General features: G+C 48.3%; 1 long non-coding RNA gene across 1 annotated transcript in view; it reads left to right on the top strand.

The window, feature by feature from the left end:
* LOC142275941 (uncharacterized) overlaps nt 1-21,506 on the top strand; it is a 127,333-nt gene extending 105,827 nt beyond the window's left edge. The window contains exon 4 of the long non-coding RNA XR_012739541.1: nt 21,127-21,506. This is a non-coding gene — a long non-coding RNA (uncharacterized LOC142275941). The remainder of the gene's footprint in view (nt 1-21,126) is intronic.
* Nucleotides 21,507-22,270: the final 764 nt, after the last annotated feature.

Consider the following 22,270-nt stretch of genomic DNA (forward strand, 5'->3'; position numbering starts at 1 on the left):
ACCATTTGGCTAAGGTGAATACCTGCAGTCTGCCACTGTCGTGGGCGGGGAGGAGCCGTCGCTGCTGCGCTCTCGCTAACGCTCGGGTCCGGTGCTGCTGCTGCTGCTGCTCGGTGGCTCGAGCGGTGGGCCGGATCCGGGGACTCGAGCGGCGCTCCTCGCCCGTGAGTGAAAAGGGGTAGTTTGGGTTTGGGGATTTGGTCCGTGACGCCACCCACGGTTTGTGGTGAGGTTGGGGCACCACCGCTGCTTGTGACGGGGATCCCGGGAGCGATGGTAGGGAGCAGCTGGGATGTTGTTTTCCCCCTCCGTGGGTAGGGGTTGGTGGTCCCGGGGCCCGGTGAGGTGACGGGGAGGCAGGGTCGGGGAGGTGCAGGGTCGCTTGGACTGCGCAGCGTGGTGCCGGATGGCACGGGTGTACTTACTCAGCCACAAAGGTACGCAAAGTCTCTGGTAAACCAAATGGCTGGATGGACGGGTCCCGCAGCCGGCTGCTGTAGTTTCTCCCGGACGGTTGGTGGTGGCTGCCTTTCCCTGCACCTGTGTGTATGTTCGGTTCCGATGGATTCCCACCGGTAACCCGCTCCCCAGCGTATATATGTGCCGGAGGAGCCCTTTTGTCCGCAGGCTCTGGCCCTTGGAACTCTAGCTGTGGCGGTAGCTGTATTTCCTTTTGCTGGTTGGACGGTTGCCTTCAATCGGGTCTTGGCTGTTAGGAAACCCCTGGGGTTCCGGTCACTGACGGATTTGACCTCTAATGGCGGCTCCAAGCCTGATCAGGGTCCGTAGCCCTGCCTGAGTGTGCTGGCTTCACTTCGCTCCCCGGTTCGGTACCGGCGGGCCACCGCCCGACCCCGGTCCTACGGTTCTGCGTTGATTCGCCTCTCCTGCAGACGGCCACCACCGTCTGCCAACCTTGCTATATGTGCCTGGGCCACACACCCAGACACGATCAGTTTGCTCCTCACTCCTTCACTTCCCTAACTGAACTCTTCTCTCTGACTTCCTTTTCCCACCTCCAGGACTGTGAACTCCTCAGTGGGTGGGGCCAACCGCCTGGCTCCACCCCACCTGGTGTGGATATCAGTCCCTGGAGGGAGGCAACAAGGATTTTGTGTCTGGCTGATGTGCCTGTCTCAGGGTGGGGGTGTGTGTTGCAGTACCTGTGACGACCTGGCTAGTCCAGGGCGCCACACCACCACTGATGCAAAGTCAGGTCGAGAAGGCTCAGCAGAAACATCCTTTTGTAGGAGTAGTTTTACGGACTGTGAAAAGGAGTTGGAGGCCTGAGAGGAATGCTGTGAAGGCAGAAGAATCTGCTGTGCTCACTCACCTGTTGGAGTCCCTAGTTGTGAGAAATGGACTTCTGTATCGAAAGGTGAAGCGTCCAAACGGGGAAGTTCTCGTTCAGTTGGTTCTTCCCACTCTTTTTCAGATGATGCTGCATAACGACCATAAGCACTTTGGTGTTTAGAGGACTACTGATCTTTTAGCCGATTGATTTTACTGGCCAAGAATGAATGCTTACATTAAGGACTATTGTAACTCCTGCACACGGTGCATTCCCAGGAGGGCTCACCCAGACAGTAGACTTCTGGGACAAGTTGTAAAGCCTAAGAATGAGAGGTGGACCACCAAGAACTATTATTGTCAGGCACGACTGCCTGCAAAAGCAAAGCACAAAGCACTAGAACCCATCCAGCCACCCAACATCCTTGTACCCGTCTTCAGCATGGACAACTGGTTACTCAAGTTAGTGAGAGTGATTTCAGTGATAAATGGAGGCCTGAATACTGGTGGATAGGTGTCACAGGGTCCTTCTCCGATATCACACAATCAACAGAGCGAGAGATTGGTGAACAATCCAAAGATCCTTTATTCCATGCAAATCAGAAGGTCCATAAAATAATCCACCACACAGAGGGTAAAGTAGTCCAGTAATGGCATAAATGTCTTGGGGATGAGTCACAATCCTCCAGCAGTCCTTTCTCAGGGAAATCGAGGTTTCTCAAGCTCTCTCTGGAGTGCTGCCTGTAGCCGCAGCTTCTTCCTCAGAGGATAAATCTTCCTGCTTGTCTCTTGTCCTTCACCGCCAGACTGAATAATCCCCCAGGTAAGCAAAGAGTTTGGGTGGATTCCAGGGCTCCCTCCCCCACACCTAGGGACAGAAGCACTGCAGGGGGTTATTATACTGCAGACAGGACAAATAATATATAGAATGGACAGAGCACCACGCCTAAAATGCGAACCTACACAAAATGATACACAACCCCCCATCCACCAAGAACTATTATTGTCAGCCGCCACTACCTGCAAAAGCAAAGCACAATGCACTAGAACCCATCCAGCCACCCGCCTTCAGTATCGACAACTGGTCACTCAAGGTAGTAATTGTGATTTTAGTGATGAATGGAGGCTGAGATTGTGTTGTGTCCCATGAATGGGAACAACCTGTTGTATATAATTCTTGCATTGCATATTTTTCCCCCTATAAGGAAATTCCTTACTGTTACTAGGTAGATTAGACTGTATGAAGTTTGTCCCTATGTACCTCCCTTAGTTGGCTTCTGTATAGAAAGCTCCTCCCTTCTCCTTCAGTTTAGTCTAGAGGAATCATTACTGAAGAGACATGTCTGCAACCCTGTACAGATTATTCCTTTTCACCTGCCTTTACTTTGTACTTAATACAAGATTCTAGAAGAAAACTGCAGCGTTTCTCCTTGTCTTCCTACAAGTCATCGTTTGGGCTGAGTTAACACTATCTGTGGAAGCCGGTAGAGTGAGTAAAATCATACAGTTATCTAAGGGACTGATAATTAGAGCGGTTGGAATCATTGCTACCAGGAAGAGACAGAATAGATTGTATATATCAGTCAGTTGAAGACAACCCTGAAGAGGAGTGTGGCCCAGTATCAAGCCCATCCCATACGTAGTTGGGGGAGAGTTCAGGGGACACAGTCTTACCCGATGGAGAAGTCCCTATCATCGGATCTAATCCCAGAATGAGTAGCTTTGCTGGGACGTCTGGTTCCACTCTTGAGAAGTTTATACCTTAACTATTTGCTCAGGGTGTATTGTTGGGATTTTCGGTTCCTCGTGGAAGGATTTTATAAGAAGACCATCCATGCGGGGGATTTTGCTGTTATTGAGTTTAGTGTACAGGAGGTTCAAGAAAGCGCCCCAACATCAGCAACCGAACCCCAATGTTGGACTGTATTACTTGCACTGCTGCAGCCATTTATGGCTTAAGTCTTATTAGTTAGGAGTATGTTTGATGTCACTTAAAGGGAAGGTGTCATCCTTAACTGTGACTGCAGACTGAGTGAATCCTTCAAGCGGGCACACTCAGGTACCGATGTAGGGAGCAGGCGATCATGTGACCAAAATTATGCCAATTGCATGCCATCAGAGATGCAGAACTGTGCATAATAACAAGCTGGATGGTCCCTTTCCTACTGAGCCCTGTTATGATCCGGAACCATGGAAGACCACCACAAATCATTGGCAAAAAGGTGACAAGAGCATTGGCAACTAATCTGGCCGCCATCCCCTTACTAACCATCACAACTAGAAGTAGCCGAGGGGTGAACTAACATCCTGTGCACTGCGAACCCAGCCGGAGAACTAGCTATCCTAAAGGTAGGAAAGATGAATAACTCTCTGCCTCAGAAAATAGACAAGAATAGCAAGCCCCCCACATTCAAAGACTGCGGTGATATAGGAAAAACACAATACACAGATAGATGACAGGATTAGCAAAAGGTGAGGCCCCCGCTGACTAAAATAGGAAAGGACAGGAAAGGGACTGATGGTGGCCAGAGAAAAACCCTGCAAAATTCCAAATTCCTGATAGTACAAAAAGGCCCTCAGATCGCACGATCTGAACTCCGTCCTATACCAGGTGCCCTTGTCATACCAATGAACAGAAAACAAGAATCATAACAAAGTCAACAAGCCACAAACACATGGACCCAAAGGAGCTAGACTCCACACAGAACTACAGGGAGTTCCTCAACAATCCACTGAGGGGGAAAATCCATGGAAGGAAATAAACTGAAACCAACCACAACAAATGACAAACCCAGATAAACAAAAGAACCAGACAATAAATAAAGAGCAAGCACTTATCTGGAGTAGATGTGGTGTAGAGCAGGATTAAGCAGGCTGGAGATACAAAGAACAACTGACATCCGGCAACAGCCTGCAATCAGACCAGGACTTAAGTAAGCAGAGAGTTAGCAAAGGAAACACCCACTGCACAACACACCTGGTCTCTGTCCAAGCCATTCCTGGCCACCAGAGGGAGCCTCCCAGCAGCCAAAACATAACTAACATTCACAACAGAGCCCATTTTTACATTGAGGAATGTTTTTCTGAAAATGTTGACACAATTTTTAGACGCAATTGTTCACAGATTGGTGACCTCTGACCATCTTTGCCTCTGGGAGACTCTGCCTCTCTAGCATGCTCTTTTTATACCCATGGCTTTAGTTGAATATTGACCCTCCAGCTGTTTGTCTATCCCAGCTTTTCAGAGATGTTTCGCTGCCATCAATTGCTAAATTAATAATTTTTGTTCATATTAAATGAAAAAATGGGCAACATTCAACTTCTGATCAGTGTCCTATGTTCTCTGGTTAAAAATATGGTGACACCAGATTTCCAAACACTGCATTCTTTTTCTCTTTACATTTTACGCAGCGTGGAAACTTTTTGAAAATCAAGGTGGTATATTATTAACCTGTTCATGACCTAGGATGTAACGGTACGTCCTAAATCATAGAGAGGTGATCACCATCAGCTGCCGATGGTGATCCTGCTCATATCTTTTGATTTGACCAGCAGACGTTTGCCTCGCAGGCGCAGGTGGATCCGCGATCCAGCTGCGCCTGTTAACCACTTAAATCACACTGTCAAAATGTGATTTAAAGCACCGCAGTGGGGAACATGCATTTCCCCGCTGCCATCGGAGGCCCCGTGACGTGATCACGGGGAGCCGATGGTTACCATGGTAGCACAAGGTCATGTGATGACTCCTGTTGCTATCATGACTCACATCCTGTTACAGCCGGCAGAGCCCTGGCTGTAAAAGGAGAGCAGCATTTCTCCTGCCAAGAGTTGCACAGCTGATCAACAGAAATGAATGAGCAATCAGACTGCTGATCCTTATAGTCCCCTAGGGGTACTAGTAAAATAAATAACGAAAGATTAAAAAATGAAAAAAATCTAAAAGTTCAAATCTCCAATTCGCCCCATTGAAAATGAAAGAAAAATAAAAAATATACACATATTTGGTATCGCTGAGTTCAGAAATGCCCGATCTATGAAAACATAAAGTCAATTAATCTGATCGGTAAACAGCATAGCGGCAAAAAATTCCATACGCCAAAATTACGTTTTTTGCTCGTCGCAAATTTTGCGCAAAATGGCTACGGGTTGCGGAAAATGGCGCAAAGAGTGCGCCACTTTTTTTAGACAAATTTCTGAATTATTTTTAACCCCTTAGATAAAAGTAAACCTATTCATGTTTGGTGTCTGCAAATTGGTAGCGACCTCAGGCATCACACCCACACATCAGTTTTAACATATATAGGGAACACGGGGAATAAAATATCCCAAAACCTGTTGTGCAATTGCACCTTTTATGCAATTTTTCCGCACTTGGAATTTTTTGGCCGTTTTCGAGTACACTATATGGTAAACCTATGGTTTCATTTAAAAGTACAATTCATCCTGCAAAAAACGAGCCCTCATATGGGTAGATTGATGGAGAAATAAAAAAGTGAAAGGGAGCAAAACAACTAAAAATGGAAAATCGCCCGGAGGTGAAAGGGGTAATAAAGGTAACTTGCCAGGTGATTCATGCTGCCCAAACCGCATGCAGCATGAATTGTATCCTGGTGTATGATAGCAGCCGGGTAGATTATTTTCTGAAACACTCAGGGAAAATATACTTTGAAGATCCGGTGATTGACAGGTCACTCCCGCTTGTGCACATAGTAAGAGACCTGTCAATCTTGGGGTGGAGTTGGCTTAAGGCCCCGTCACACGCAGCGATATCGCTAGCAAGCGTACCCGCCCCCGTCGTTTGTGTGTCACGGGCAAATCGCTGCCCGTGGCGCACAATATCGTTAGGAGCCGTCACACGTACTTACCTGCCTAGCGACGTCGCTGTGGCCGGCGAACAGCCTCCTTTCTAAGGGGGCGGTTCGTGCGGCGTCACTAAGCGGCCGCCCAATAGAAGCGGAGGGGTGGAGATGAGCGGCCGTAACATCCCACCCACCTCATTCCTTCCTCATTGGCGGCGGCCGCAGGTAAGCTGCAGTACGTCGTTCCCGAGGTGTCACACGTAGCGATGTGTGCTGCCTCGGGAACGACGAACAACCTGCGTCCTCAACAATCAACAATTTTTTGAAAATGAACGTGTCAACGATGGACGATTTGGTGAGTATTTCCCATCGTTAACGGTCGCTCGTTGGTGTCACACGCAACGACGTTGCTAACTATGCCGGATGTGCGTCATGGAATCCGTGACCCCAGCGATATATCGTTAGATACGTCGTTGCGTGTAACGGGGCCTTAAGTCTGGTACACCGGAGTTTTGGGGCAGCTTAACGGGTTCCATTAAAGCTGGCTTTACACGCTACGATTTCACTACAGCGATCTCGTTGGGGTCACGGAATTTGTGACGCACATCCGGTCGCTGTAGCGATCTCATTGTGTGTGACTACTAGGAGCGATTTTGGATCGTTGCAAAAACGTCCAAAATCGCTCCTCGTTGACATGGGGGTCCGCTCCCAAGTATCGATGGTATCGCTTTGCCGAAGTTGTTCCTCGTTTCTGCGGCAGTGCACATTGCTGTGGGTGACCCCAGTAGGAACTAAGAACCTCTCCTTACCTGCCGCCGGGCACAATGCGGAAGGAAGGAGATGGGCGGGATGTTACGTCGCGCTCATCTCCACCCCTCCGCTTTCATTGGGCGGCCGCTTAGTGATGTCGCTGTGACGCTGATTGGATTGCCCACTTAGAAAGGAGGCGGGTCGCCGGTCACAGCGACGTCGCTATGCAGGTAAGTATGTGTGACGGGGGTGCCGGATTTTGTGCGCGACGGGCAGCGATATGCCCATTTCGCACAAACGATGGGGGCGGGTCGCATGCTAGCGATATCGGTACCGATATTGTAGCGTGTAAAGCCACCCTTAATCTGTATCTGCTCTACCACTTTCAGTGCAGTGTTTTTTGGGAGTTTCCTTGGCTGATATACAGTACATCTATAATATTATTACATTTATGGATAGCCCCGGCTTTACATAAAGGGTGAATACAGGAGCAGACTCCTATTTTTCTGAACATTAAAGCCTTGCAGATCCCTCTCTCTTTGGAGACTGGGGAAAGTGACGGCTCAGCAGGTTTCGTCGTGGCACAGACGGGTCTCAGTAACCCAGAGACACCATGACTTCCCCGATCTCGCTGTCAGCTAACAGGTTAATGAGGCTGCGCTCCACAGTCAGCGCCGGGCGTCAGGAGACATTCCATTATCTGTCTGTAGTATCTTAAATCATAGCATATATAAATTGTAGTAATCCATAATAGGACTCAAGGGAAGCAGATAAGGGCCAAAAGGTGCAGGGAAAAAAAAAAACTTATGTGCAGACGATGTATGATTCTACACTCCTCAATATTGAAACTGCAAGTCGTGGAATGATGGACATCACAGGATGGACAGACACCTTACTGATCTGCAAATGATGAAAAAATGGAAACAACATTTTCAAAACTTCTGTATTTATTCAGTCACATGCAGAAATCCCGACACTAAGGGGCCCTTTGCACACTACGACATCGAGCTGCGATGTCGGTGGGGTCAAATTGAAAGTGATGCACATCCGGTGTCGCTCTCGACATTGTAGTGTGTAAATCGTTTTAACTACGATTACCATGCGCAAAAGCGTCGGTATCGTATGATCGGTGTAGTGTCGGTCATTTTCATTATTTTGGCTGCAGCAACGGTACGATGTTGTTCCTCGTTCCTGCGGAAGCACACATCGCTGTGTATGAAGCCGCAGGAGCGAGGAACATCTCCTACCTGCGTCCCGTCTGCAATGCGGAAGGAAGGAGGTGGGCGGGATGTTTACGTCCCGCTCATCTCCGCCCCTCCGCTTCTATTGGCCGCCTGCCGTGTGACGTCGCTGTGACGCCACATAACCCACCCCCTTAGAAAGGACTGCGGGTCGCCGGCCAGAGCGACGTCACAGGGCAGGTGAGTGCATGTGAAGCTGCCGTAGCGATAATGTTCGCTACGGCAGCTATCACCGTGATATCGCAGCTGCGACGGGGGGCGGGGACTATCGCGCTCGGCATCGCAGCATCGGCTTGCGATCTCGTAGTGTGCAAAGGGCCCCTTACAGCCTCAGCTGCGATCAATGAGGTTATTAAAGAGAATCTGTCAACTGGTTTTTGCTACCATGTAGGTAAAGTGATACTGAATCTTTTATGCCCCTGGACTATTCAGGTCGTCCCAGGGTACTGCACAAACTGCCCTCCCTGTGCTGTATTCATCCCCTCATGGTTCTGGGTCCCCATCTTGCAGTGTTGCCTCCAACAGCAAATCAAATCCTAGACACACCCTGCACCACACCCACCAGACACACCAGTGGACGGCTTAAGCGGAATAGGGTCGCCCATCTAGGGGTCAGGCTGGGGAGGTGAGGAGTGTGAGGCAGTTAAGTGGTAGCCCTCGAGCTGAGAGGAGCTCAGAGGAGGTTGGGAGTGGTGGCTCCCAGAAGAAGCTGACTAGATTGAAAGCGGTGTCTGGACCTAGAGGAGTCGGACCCACGGTCGCAGGGGATTGAGGCTAGGTGCCTGGGACCTGTCAAAGAGGACGGTCAGCAGCCTGGTCCTATCACCGGTCTGGGACTGAAGGCAGAGCAGGGTACACGGACCCCAGATCAGGGAAAAGCTTCAGGCAACCCGGAAATTAACCTGCGGAGAACAGGGCTTTTATGGACTGTTCCCACCAGCTCAGAGATCGGGGGCACTAGTGCAACAAGGGGGATAGGGCTTTCCACACAAGCGTCCCACTGAAATCCCAAGCGTGAGCCCCTGAGAGCAGGCTCCCTCACTTAGCCACAGTGGGGACTGGGGCCCGGCAAGTTTCAAGCTACCGGGCCACTACAGTGAATTTAAACTTTGTGCCAGGAGGCAGGTCACGGACCATCAGGCAGCACTGCAGGGGACGGGACCCGGACGAGCTCCTCTTTGAGAGGCAGCGGCACCCAGAGACTTGGTTTACCCGGTTGTCAGCGTCTGCTTATTTGCTGAGTGAGTACCTGAGTGACCCCCCTCTTCACGGCACCCCGTAGCATCATGCAGAGACCCGGGGCCTGCCCCTACCCGTGGAGGGCAACGACACCTTGCTGCCCCACTTCATCACCCCGGGTACTCCCAACTGCAGCGGCGGTACTCCCAGTTACCGCACACCACGGGTGGTATCACGAACTATAACTCTCCTGTAAATATCCCCTTGCACTTTAGAGTGTGGCCCCTAAGCCCCCGGGTCCCGAGACCCTCGAGCCACGAACGGACACTCACCTCGGATCCGAGCGGTTGGATCCGCTGCTGGGGCGGCATAAATCCACCGATATATCACTTAGATTACTGAGTGCAGCCGTTCTGCCACAATCAGAGCTTTTAGATTTAGCAGTGCAGCAGAGCTCAAAGAGTTGTTCCACCCACACCAGGCTCTGTATATACAATGTCTATAGACAGAGAATTGCTAATCACAGCACAGGGTATGCCAGACTTGGGCTCTGTGCTGCTGTGTCCCAGCAGTTATAAGTATTACTGGTACTAAACATACATTACAGGTAAACAAAAACACACTTTTGTAATAAAACAGGCATCACTGAATTCTTTATGTTAACATGCGGTTTTCAGATTACATAGCAAAACCTGCTGACAAATTCCCTTTAATGCAGCCTGTCAATTCTTTGTCCGTTTTTGTTCTACGTTTTTAGCCCTTTCTGCCATTGATCTCACAAAAAACGCATGGGAAAAAAAGTCACCAAATACGTGCAAAAAACACATGCGTTGTTTTTGCTGCTTTTCCTCTTACGAGGTGTAGTTTTGTTGTTAATAAAAAATTTTTGCAGCGTGCGTGTGGAGACACGGGGCTCAGTGGGTGCTCTTGTCCGCTGGCCCGGCAGCCTTTAGAAAGACAGCATGGCCCAGGGCTCATCCCAACTGACCGCCGATCCCCTTAACCGTGGGCGGAACACTACTCAGACAACACAGGGTGAGGGAATCACAATATTAAGACTTTATTGGATCCCCAAAATATTAACGGCACATAACACATAACCAGCAAAACACACAAATGTAACAGGCAACAGAGTCTCACACTTCCGCTGGCTCACCAGGGATTTAGAATGTCCGTGCCTCAGAGGTTCCAGGGCTATTTACTCCAATCCAGCAGCACCCCGCTTTTAGTGTGCACCCATCGAGAAAGGAATAACGCCGGATTTAGGAAGCTGGCTGAGGTCTGCAAATTCTGTAGCCAGGTGACTGGATTGTCCCAACCTGGATTTCCTCCTTAAGTAGTCTCTGGTATGATGATATAATCCTGGCAGCCGGAGTCGAAATCCCTAGACTGTGGTTATGGTCTCCAAACAAAATCGTAGTCCCTAGATTGAAAGCTATGTAGCCAAGTGATCCTCTAGTCGGAGCCAAAGTCCCTAGACCGAGTCCACAAGGTATCCTGGTTATGATCCTCTAGTCAGCTCATAAGAACTTAGACTGGATCATGCACATCCATCCACTGGTGACTTAAGGAAGTCTCCTTTTTATAGCACACGCTTTCCCTATGGATATACTGTACCCTTATTGGATTGGTTATACAAGGTTGCTTCTCTTATTGGATGAATTTCAAGCTGCATGGGTAATGTTCATTTAAATGATGTGGATAGAAAGACTGAGGATATCTACATGGAGTCTGCAAGTCACAGACTAGACAATGGCTACTAAGGTAATTTACATTAGATTAGCAATACACAACTACATTACAATGGACGCTCAGAGGGTCTGGTAGAAACAATAGTTTAGCAAGCATGAGTTAGCACACAGAAGAACAATACGTCTGGCTGAATTTTAAGAAACTTTAACCCATGCTAGGCATTGGGTGTCCATGTCGTCACATTCCTCCCCCTTCTTAATATTAGCCAGACAGGATAGGCTTCCGATCAGCCTTCTCCTCTTGATGGCATTGTCCTTTTTAATGGTGAGGTCAGCATCAGAGGCGCGCATCTATACACCTCCCCCTGATTACCTCCCCCAGGTTGAGCAGCCATATTGTGGGCAAGCACTAAGGTGGGGTCTGTGAGTTGAGCTTGCATACATTTCTTACTATCAATCTTCCCCCAGTCAGTAGCCCACAGTGTGGTTAGGCTTACTCATGGTTGTTGGCTCAGAAGTGGATGATGGAGACTGGAAATGTGAATTATCTTTGTAAAAGATGTTAGAAAGATCCACATCATGGTCCTGCTTGACTTGGATGTGGGTGATGGCTGCTTCAAACTGACTGGATAGTCCTTGTCCTAGGTCATACTCCAAAATAACTGGTGTGAGCAGGTAATCCACAAGCCCCACTTTCACTTCCCTCTGGGTGGTATCTGAAACAACAGGCTTGGTTGGGCCATCTATGAACCCCACTTCAACTTCCTCCTGGCTAGTCCCGAAACAACAGGTGTGGGGAGGCTGTCCATAAGCTCGATATGGACCTCTTCCTGGTCAGACACCAAAATAACAGGGGTGGGGATGCTGTTCATAAGCTCCACATCAGCCTTGCTCTAGTCAGTCTCCACAATGACAGGTATGGGGAGGCTATTCATAAGCTCCATATGGACCTCTTCCTGGTCAGACCCCAAAATAACAGGGGTGGGGATGCTGTTCATAAGCTCCACATCAGCCTTGCTCTGGTCAGTCTCCACAATGACAGGTATGGGGAGGCTGTTCACAAGTCCCACATCGATCGCTTCCTGGTTAGTCCCCAAAATACCAGGTGTGGGGAGGCTGTTCACAAGCTCCACCTCGACCTCTCCCTGGTCGGTCCTTAGGTCCAACTGCACACATGCCAGAGGGATGTCCGAGCGCTGGCCCCCAGCAAGGGTGATGGTCACTTGGCGGCCAGGTAAATGATGTTCTGTGGGAACAATATCTGGGCTGACCAGGGTGATGGAAGATCCAGTGTCTCGAAGTCCCTGAGCCTGTATATCACCGACCTTGACCGTCTGGATGTGGGGATGGAGGTTGGCTGGTGTACGGTGTCCGGCCTGCCGTAGGGTGTGGACTGGGTAAACCACTTCCTCAGCTATTGGTGTTTCTCGGGAGTAGCATTCCTCAGGTCTCCTTGGTTCATCTCGGCATATGTTGACTGGTTGGACTGGCAGACGGGCTCCAAGCATGCGGCCTCTGTTTTGGAGACAATCTTTATCGATATATCCATGGCGCCCACATGTATAACAGCGCCGTAGATTGGGCAAGTCACAGGCCCTGTTTGTAGTCCTTTGTTTTGGTGCAGCTTCTGCTGGGTAGCGGGACCATCCTTCTCGAGCGGTTGGTGCTAGCAGTACGGCAGCTGGAATCCCATAAACATATTCCAGAACATAAGCCCTCTCTTCTCTTGAGGATTTAGGCCCCAATGCAAACAACAACGCTGTGGCTTGGGCCATTTTGGACCAAGTTGATTCCCGATTGTCACTAGATCCATGATGTGGCACATAGTTTAAATCCTCTGGGTCAATATCGGCGGGATCCTCATCGTCCTCTGCATCATTCTGGGCATCCCAACGGACTAATTTCCGTATCAAGTCCGACCGAGTGTCAGTGTTTCTGTAGTCAATCTTTTGCATCTGGCACAGATCCTGTAGCATCCATTTACTGCTGCGGTCGTAACTCCTCTCTGGTTCTTGTCCCATGGCTGAGCTGGTGGGGTTGGACATAGCAGCATCCGAAATGTGAATGCCTCCCCTATGGCCTGCTGGGTTTGCTTATGTGCCTCCCTGGTTGTTGAGCCCTGGACAGAGTCCGCGAACACCAGTCCTCTGCAGCTCCCCTGGATAACCCAGGCTGAGTAGTGTCCCACCGCTGCCACCAATTGTGGAGACACGGGGCTCAGCGGGTGCTCTTGTCCGCTGGCCCGGCCGCCTTTAGAAAGACAGCGTGGCTCAGGGCTCATCCCAACTGACCGCCGATCCCCTTAACAGTGGGCGGAACACTACTCAGACAACACAGGGTGAGGGAATCACAATATTAAGACTTTATTGGATCCCCAAAATATTAACGGTACATAACACATAACCAGCAAAACACACAAATGTAACAGGCAACAGAGTCTCACCCTTCCACTGGCTCACCAGGGATTTAGAATGTCCATGCCTCAGAGGTTCCAGGGCTGTTTACTCCAATCCAGCAGCACCCCGCTTTTGGCGGGCACCCACCGAGAATGGAATAACGCCAGATTTAGGAAGCTGGCTGAGGTCTACAAAGTCTGTAGCCAGGTGACTGGATTGTCCCAACCTGGATTTCCTCCTTAAGTAGTCTCTGGTATGATGATATAATCCTGGCAGCCGGAGTCGAAATCCCTAGACTGTGGTTATGGTCTCCAATCAGAATCGAAGTCCCTAGATTGAAAGCCATGTAGCCAAGTGATCCTCTAGTCGAAGCCAAAGTCCCTAGACCGAGTCCACAAGGTATCCTGGTTATGATCCTCTAGTCAGCTTCTAAGAGCTTAGACTGGATCATGCACATCCATCCACTGGTGACTTAAGGAAGTCCCCTTTTTATAGCCCGCACCTTCCCTATGGATATACTGTGCCCTTATCGGATTGGTTGTACAAGGTTGCTTCTCTTATTGGATAAATTTCAAGCTGCATGGGTAATGTTCATTTAAATGATGTGGATAGAAAGACTTAGGATATCTACATGGAGTCTGCAAATCACAGACTAGACAATGGCTACTAAGGTAATTTACATTAGATTAGCAATACACAACTACATTACAATGGACGCTCAGAGGGTCTGGTAGAAACAATAGTTTAGCAAACATGAGTTAGCACACAGAAGAACAATACGTCTGGCTGAACTTTAAGAAACTTTAACCCATGCTAGGCATTGGGTGTCCATGTCGTCACAGTGCGCACATAGCCTTACTTAGGCAAATCATCAAAATCCTCTTCTGGCAGTAAACTATGTACTCACCGACTAATGATGTCTGAGATGTGCTCATTGGGAGACAAGTCTGGAGACACTGGCATAGCATCTAGTCTTGATTCCAGGTACACTAACAGCTTGGTGTCACATTGATAGTAGAACCAGTGGTGCAGATATTTTTCCATTTGTGGGTGGCACATAGAAAAAACAGCGCAAAGCTTTACCCTGTGTGCGCGGAAGCTGGGGATTAAGAGACGCCCTATGTTCAGTGGTGATCACCTCCGGCAGATGCACAAAAGACAGAAGTTCCACCCTTCCCAAGAAGCTAAAGGGGAATGGGCTCCAGCCTTGAAGAAATGGGAGGAAGAATCAGAAGAGGACCCACCCTGAAGGGTGTGGTCCGGAAAATGGAGACTCCTCCACTAGCACCGGCCAGCACTATTTCTGCTCTGGAGAGCAAAGAGAAAGCATAGAAAGGAACGTCAGACTTTTTCTTGCCTGAGATGGCCGGTGGACGGTATAGTTTGTGGGCTCGCAGCAGTTGCAGCCGACGCAGTTGGCAAGATTGGGTCACCCATATGGCTGCAGAGGCCAAGAAAAAATGGCCTGGGGGCCTGCAGATCTGGAAGAGGGCCTCAGAAGATTGAGACCTCTGGCGCAAGTTGATGGCTACAACAGATGCAGTGCCCCACGGGGCAGGTGGTTAACCTACTCGTTGCCGGGCCTTTTCGGGTCGGGTCAGGCGTTGTCATGGGTGGCCTTGCCCGGTTCCGTTGCCCCGAGGCGTGCAGTAAATGGTGGGAAAAGCGGGGTTATTGGGGAAAGTTTGTTGTGACGCCACCTGTGGTATGCGGCCAGGGAGCGGCCGCCGCTGCAGGGTACCTCGCCGGGGCAGGTGTTGTGGCACCCGGGATGGTATCGCTCCCCACAGGCAGAGCGAGCCTCAGGTGGATAACGGTGGGGTGGCAGTCCCATGGAAGTGCCGGAGCGTGGGGCGATGGCATTGCTAATCATAGTCTGAGCCGACAACTGCGGTTCCAAGTTCTTTTATTCACTGGATTAAAAGCTGCACCCAGGTGCAGGTCTCTGCCGTCGTGGGCTCCGGTCATTTCTAGGCAAGAAAAGGGGCCACCACTGATATTTGAAGAGAGAGAAAGAGGAGAATGTCCCAGGTGTAGGATGTTCCCCTCCGCCGTTAGGTAGCCTGGCCAAGCTCCCACTCTAGGCCCCGGGCCCAAGAAATTGAAGAAGTCCTGTTGTGTCTTGCCAGAACTATGGTCCTGATGGATCTCTGGATATGTTAGTGTTGCGCCTCTATATACCCCAAGTGGTCCCCGCCCCTCAGATGGCTGACTTCAGTGACCGGGGAAGTCTCATGTATCGTGGTGGCCACCCCCCTGCCTACCCTCAGCCATCCCATCCTGTGAGAAGGCTCTTAAGCCGCATGTAGTGTGTGAATGTGGAACATCGATGATTAACCCCTTACCTGAGATGGATACCGTATCTTAATTGAGGTGCAGTACCCTGTGGCGACCAGAGCCTCAGGGGTGCCACACAGACATGGCCCCACCATCTGCCACCCTGAACAGAAGGGGAAGTGTCGCACACCCCGCCCAAATTGATCCACAGATATTGACTCTCTCTGGGGAAGGGTTGCAGGGCCCGCCACGGCCAGGAATCCGCACCTCCTTTAATCTCTGCATAGCGACCTCTGCAGATGACATGGAGCATGCGCGCTATGACCTCAACTTAAAATCAGATTTTTATTTTCCAATTTCCTTGTGTTAGGTGCATGTTGTAACCTCATTTTGTATAGATGGTGTTAAAGTACCACAAGTTTATAACTGCTGGAGTGTAAAATAAAAAGTGTGGAGACGCTGTCGATGGGCAGGCAATGACTGTGAAGTGGGCACAGTCTCAAAAAGCGTCAATACAGAAAGGAATAACTCCGGCACACTGTATGTTTCCCAAAGAGAAAAAGATGGACACAAGAAAGTTGATTTCAAATCCTTTTCTTTAATTCAATGTGAAAAAGTGAAGAAGTGCTGTACAAAACAAAAGGTCCGCCAGGAACAACGTTTCGGCCAAGAGGCCTTCCTCAGGTCGGACAGACTAGAATGGACAGGAAATACCAAACAACTGCAGCACCTAAAGTCACTGACCGCCTGGGTAAACACACAAACTGGCGGTATTAGGATGCTCGTCCAGTACCAAGGGATCACTTGGTTTCACATACCATGCAGAAAACAAGAATGACAGCGTCCACTTGAGTGAAAAATCTTCCTTCTTTTTATTCCATCAGAGTGCAAAAACCAGTGCAACGTTTCGACATAGAATGTCTTTGTCAAGCATGAGACCTCCAGTGACGTAAAAGATCTAGCACGATATGGCACTGTATATAGTACACGGGTCGTGGTTCATAGAGAGGCCGGGGGATCCTGAGAGGTGATTTACCAGAACTCAGAGCCAGAAGGGGGCGCTGTAAGGTCCAGGAATAAATGGAAAGTCAGAAGCGTCTAGGGATTAGCTTAGGAAAGGGTCCAGGGAATCTGGCTGTTAAAATCCAGGAAACTGGCAGGCCTGTGCCTCTGGTGCAGGAGGTCTCATTTCTACAGCCTCTAGACAACCTACCTTTCCGTGTGCGGCCTCCTACTATAACACACAGGGACTCGTGTTCAAACCATATGTGCGGATATCATTTGAACCTTCCCTGACTAATAGTACCGTGTGATGACACTACCACTTCCCTACAAGTGCAGTTCCTTCATGTCACAACTTATACGCTGTTCGTGATTACGCATACTCTTTGTGCAGGTGTTAAGGACATATATACATTCTGCTTGCTGATCTCCAGTGATTCCTGTCCATTCTAGTATGTCCGGCCTGAGGAAGGTCTCTTGGCCAAAACGTTGTTCCTGGCGGACCTTTTGTTTTGTACAGCACTTCTTCACTTTTTCACATTGAAATAAAGAAAAGGATTTGAAATCAACTTTCTTGTGTCCATCTTTTTCTCTTTGGGAAACATACAGTGTGCCGGAGTTAGTCCTTTCTGTATTGACGCTTTTTCTCCTGAGCACCTGTGCAAGGTGATGCGAGGTCTTTCTCTCTTTTTCAAAAAGGGGCAAAGCGTTCGCTAAAAAAATACAGTATAACAGTGCATCTGACTTACCGCTCGTCTACCAACATTTGTAATTCCTCATATATCTCAAAAAATTATTTTCTGTGATGACTTGTCGTTTTTTTTTCTCTTTTTTTTCACCTACATTACAATTAATAGAATCAAATATAAAATCAAAACTCTAAAAAAAAAATGCAATTTTTTATTTTTTAGCTGGAAGTAATGACTTTTGGAAGCTTTTCTTTATTATTATTATTATTATTATTATTTATTATTATAGCGCCATTTATTCCATGGCGCTTTACAAGTGAAAGAGGGTATACGTACAACAATCATTAACAGTACAAGACAGACTGGTATAGGAGGAGAGAGGACCCTGCCCGCGAGGGCTCACAGTCTACAGGGAATGGGTGATGGTACAATAGGTGAGGACAGAGCTGGTTGCGCAGTGGTCTACTGGGCTGAGGGCTATTGTAGGTTGTAGGCTTGTTGGAAGAGGTGGGTCTTGAGGTTCCTCTTGAAGCTTTCCACGGTAGTGGAGAGTCTGATGTGCTGAGGTAGAGCGTTCCAGAGTATGGGGGATGCACGGGAGAAATCTTGTACACGATTGTGGGAAGAGGAAATAAGAGAGGAGCAGAGAAGGAGATCTTGTGAGGATCTAAGGTTGCGTGCAGGTAGGTACTGGGAGACTAGGTCACAGATGCCTTTACACCTACACAATAACCTCTGTGGTTATAATCTCGTTATTGTACGGAGTGACTTTCATATAAGGCTGGGCGTCGGGGGAACATATATGATTTCTTATACCGATCTGATGACTTTTGCATCTACAATTTAATTAAATTATTATATTTGATATTATATGTCATCTACATGATATGATACTAAAAATCCGATAATCCAGCGGGTAATGTGTATCCGTTTCTTGTAACTGCAAAGCAGAAATTGACCTTGCCATACAAATGTAAAGGGATTTTCTAACTTTAAAACTAAATTGATGAACATGTCAAAATCTGCAACATGGCACCCCACCAAATCTCACAGTAACCAGCACTCACAATACTGATATTGTACCATCAATTGGGCAGTAATAGGGCACCCATGTAGCTGCCTCTTATAGCTACGTTACCTCTTCAGGGAAAACAATGCATGGGTACTGTAAGATGGTGACTGTGGTACCTGTAATCAATGAAGTAGTTAAAAGGTCTGGGGTTGATTACAGGTGTGTGGTTTTGCATTTGGAAGCTGTTGCTGTGACCAGACAACATGCGGTCTAAGGAACTCTCAATTGAGGTGAAGCAGAACATCCTGAGGCTGAAAAAAAACCTGTTAACCTGTAATCAATGAAGGAGGAGACTCAATAGGGCATGTCTGCCTTTCCACATACCTCCACACATGGGAGTGTTTCATATGTTATAATGGTTGTCTGACACATGGTCACTGTGTGGAGGTTGTTATATCTCTAGAAGAAACCTCTGAGAGAAAGTGTTTGCTTGGGTTTGGGCTAGCTAAGAGACGGTTACAGCTCCACTGGGATAGTTTTGGGGTGAAGTAACCAAACCTGTGGGGGCGTACCGCAAGTGAAATGGACTGTGATACCATGTTTTTGTTCTTTGAAGTCCAGGGAGGGCTTGTGTTATATTCCTGGAGAGTGGTTTACGTGTGGCTGAAATAAACCTGCTGGACATTTTAAGTGAAAGTGTTCCTGTCATTATATAAGCAAGCTGAGTGAGTAACTGTGACACCCCTGGACTATCAGGTCATCACAGGGTATTGTACAATCTGCCTTCCCGTGCAATATCCACTTCCTCCTTGGTTAATGGTCCCTAACTACATGTGTGAAGGTAGCCTGGGCTATAGCTTGTTTGTTCTAACGTAATAAGATTATCTGTGTATGTAAAAAATCAAAATGTAGATGTAGTTGCATAATTATCTGTGTGTCTATATAGCAATCGCACAGACCCATAATATGATTCTAAGCTGTATAGTCATGAAGGTGTTACCAAGAATAAGTGAACAGATGTACAAACAATGAAAGTCTTCATAATGATGAGCAAAAGTCTTATAATAATAAAAGTTTTAGTTCTATAGCGCCAACATATTCCGCAGCGCTTTACAATTAAGAGGAGACATGTACAGACAATATGAGACAATACAAAATAACAAAATTAAGATACCAGGAGGAGTGAGGGCCCTGCTCGTAAGCTTACATTCTATGAGTCTTATCAGTAGTTTCACATAGAAAGAATGTATAACGAACAAAGATGTATTTTATAGTATACTGGGAAAAATTAGGGAGTTGAATACTCCCTGTTCTAGTCCCAAAGTCAATGATGCATTCTGTATAATTGAATCTATCCAATACACAAGTTCAGTTGGTGACGCTGGCTCAAGGAGAGAACACAGCTTCTGTGATCATTGTCTGATTCACTAATATACAGCTAATACGGCACCGGCCTCTGGATATCCTGAACAAAGATACCATTAGCTATCTTTACCTAAATTTCTACCTTGACACATGGTGTTGCCTACATGAGCTAATTAAAATCCTAGGTACACTCTGCACCACACCCACCAGACACACCAGTGGACGGCCTGAGTGGAATAGGGTCGTCCACTTGGGGGGTTGGTTAACGGGAGGTCAGGAGTGGCAGTAGTGGAGTAGTAGGAGTAGAGGGGTGAAGTGTTGGAAGTGAAGGAGAGAGGAGGTCAGGAGCCGGGCTCCTTGGAAACATCTAGGTGGCAGACGGTGGTCTAGACCTAGGAGGAGCTGGACCCCCGGTTACAGAGGATCGTGGCAAGGGGCACGGAACTGTCAAGGAGGACAGCCAACGGCCTTGCACCATCATCGGGCTGGGACCAGGACACGACGGGGCACGTGGACCCTAGGTCAGGGAGTAGCTTCAGGCAACCTGACAATTTATCCGACGAGAAAGGAGCCTTCAAGATCCGCTCTCCACCCACTCCAAAATCGGGGTACTAGCGCAACGAGGGGGATAGGACTTTCCACTAAAACGGTCCAGCAAAACCCAAGCGTGAACCCTGAGAGCAAGCTCCCACAGTTAGCCATAGTGGGGAGCGGGACCCGGCTAGTTCCATACTACCGGGACCAACAGAGAAGTGAACTTAGTGTCAGGACGAAGGTCACGGATCACCAGGCAACACCATTGGGGACGGGACCCGAACTAGCTTCCCTCAGCGGCAGCGGTGTCCAGAACTTTGGTTTATCCAGTTGTCGGTGTCAGTTTACTGGACTCAGTGAGTACGAAAGTGACCCCTTTGCACACAACAGCACTCCCCAGACACCCTCACCGAGTTCTGGGGCATCCCCCCTACCCGTGGAGGGTTCTAACACCTAGATGCCCCATTCCATCACTCCCGGGTAATCCCAACAGCAGCGGTGGTACTCCAAATTACCACATACCACGGGTGGCATCACGAACACTAGCACAATCCTCGTAAATACCCCCTTCATTTGAGTGGCCGCACGACCCCCGGTCCGGACACCCGTCGAGCCACCGCGGATCTGGATCCGAGCAGCCCGGCTGCTGGCACGGGGGCGGCACAGAACCCCATCACAGTACTTAAAGGGGTTGTTAAATATTGGACAAAACCAACATAATAAATTCAGGACCCTAATTAAAATTAAAAAAAATCACCTCCTGTTCCAGCAATAGTGGTGCCGCTGTTCCAGGAGAGTGAAGTGACTTGTGTTACGTGTAGGCTGCAACCAATGAGAAGTGCCTGTTGATGGACAACCCCTTTAAGATTACTCTAACTAATAGTCTCCTCATTTATTTCAGATTTCTCGTGTGCCTTTTACTTATCCATGAAATCCAAGAGTTGGCCATCTTTTTTTCCATGGACTTGGAATTTGGAAGTCGTATACTTTGAGGTGGATAGAGTTTCTCTGGCCCATCAGAAGATCAGGTCACCGAGAAGCCGTAGAGTTTTGTCTCTGGATACATGATCATCATTAGAGGTGTTTAGGTGGTGGCGTGCACCTTTTAAGAACGTGATATTATCGTGGCCCTCAGCTCACCAATCAGGAATGGAAGAAGTCAACTCAACAATTTTATTCACGTAAAGACAAGGAGCTTGATGGTTATAGAGTTGAGGAGGGCACGAGCTTGGGAGTTAAGATCTTACTTGTGTCAAGACGCTTATTCGTCACACCAAGATATTAAATGGCAAAAATATAGCATTAAACTGTATGCCTAACTAAAAAAGAGCGTCACTGCTGATAGTGCACAGCAAGAGTAAAATACCGTACTATACGTCATGGGACGGCAAATATTAAGAACAAAATTACATTTACAAAATAATTGTTAACTGGGCGATTTCTGCAAAGCAAGAGATGAAGCCTCAGTATACTCTCTGTACATCGGCTGCACTCTTCATGTGTAAGCTGTGCAGAATTTATGTTCTCTTCTTTTGAACAATTAGAAGAAGCCCTGCATACCAAGTGCAGTCTTGCTGTGTACACTTTGCAGCTTCTAGGTACACAGGTGCCTTTTTACTTTGAACACTCTGCAACATTTTTCAGCAGCTACATGCCTTCTTTCTGTATATACTCTGCTGTATGCTCCGCTCCTTCCCTGTACACAGGTGCCTTCTTTCTGTATATACTCTGCTGTATGCTCCGCTCCTTCCCTGTACACAGGTGCCTTTTTTCTAGATATACTCTGTTGTATGCTCCGCTCCTTCCCTGTAGACAGGTGCCCTATTTCTGTATATACGCTGCTGCATGCTCTGCACCTTCCCTGTTCACAGGTGCCTTTTTTCTGTATATACTCTGCTGTATGCTCCACTCCTTCCCTGTACACAGGTACCCTCTTCCTGTATATACTCTGCTGTATGCTCGGCTCCTTCCCTGTACACAGGTGCCCTATTTCTGTATATACGCTGCTGTATGCTCTGCACCTTCCCTGTACACAGGTGCCTTCT

This window comes from Anomaloglossus baeobatrachus, chromosome 1, assembly GCF_048569485.1.
Source record: "Anomaloglossus baeobatrachus isolate aAnoBae1 chromosome 1, aAnoBae1.hap1, whole genome shotgun sequence".
NCBI lineage: Eukaryota > Metazoa > Chordata > Amphibia > Anura > Aromobatidae > Anomaloglossus > Anomaloglossus baeobatrachus.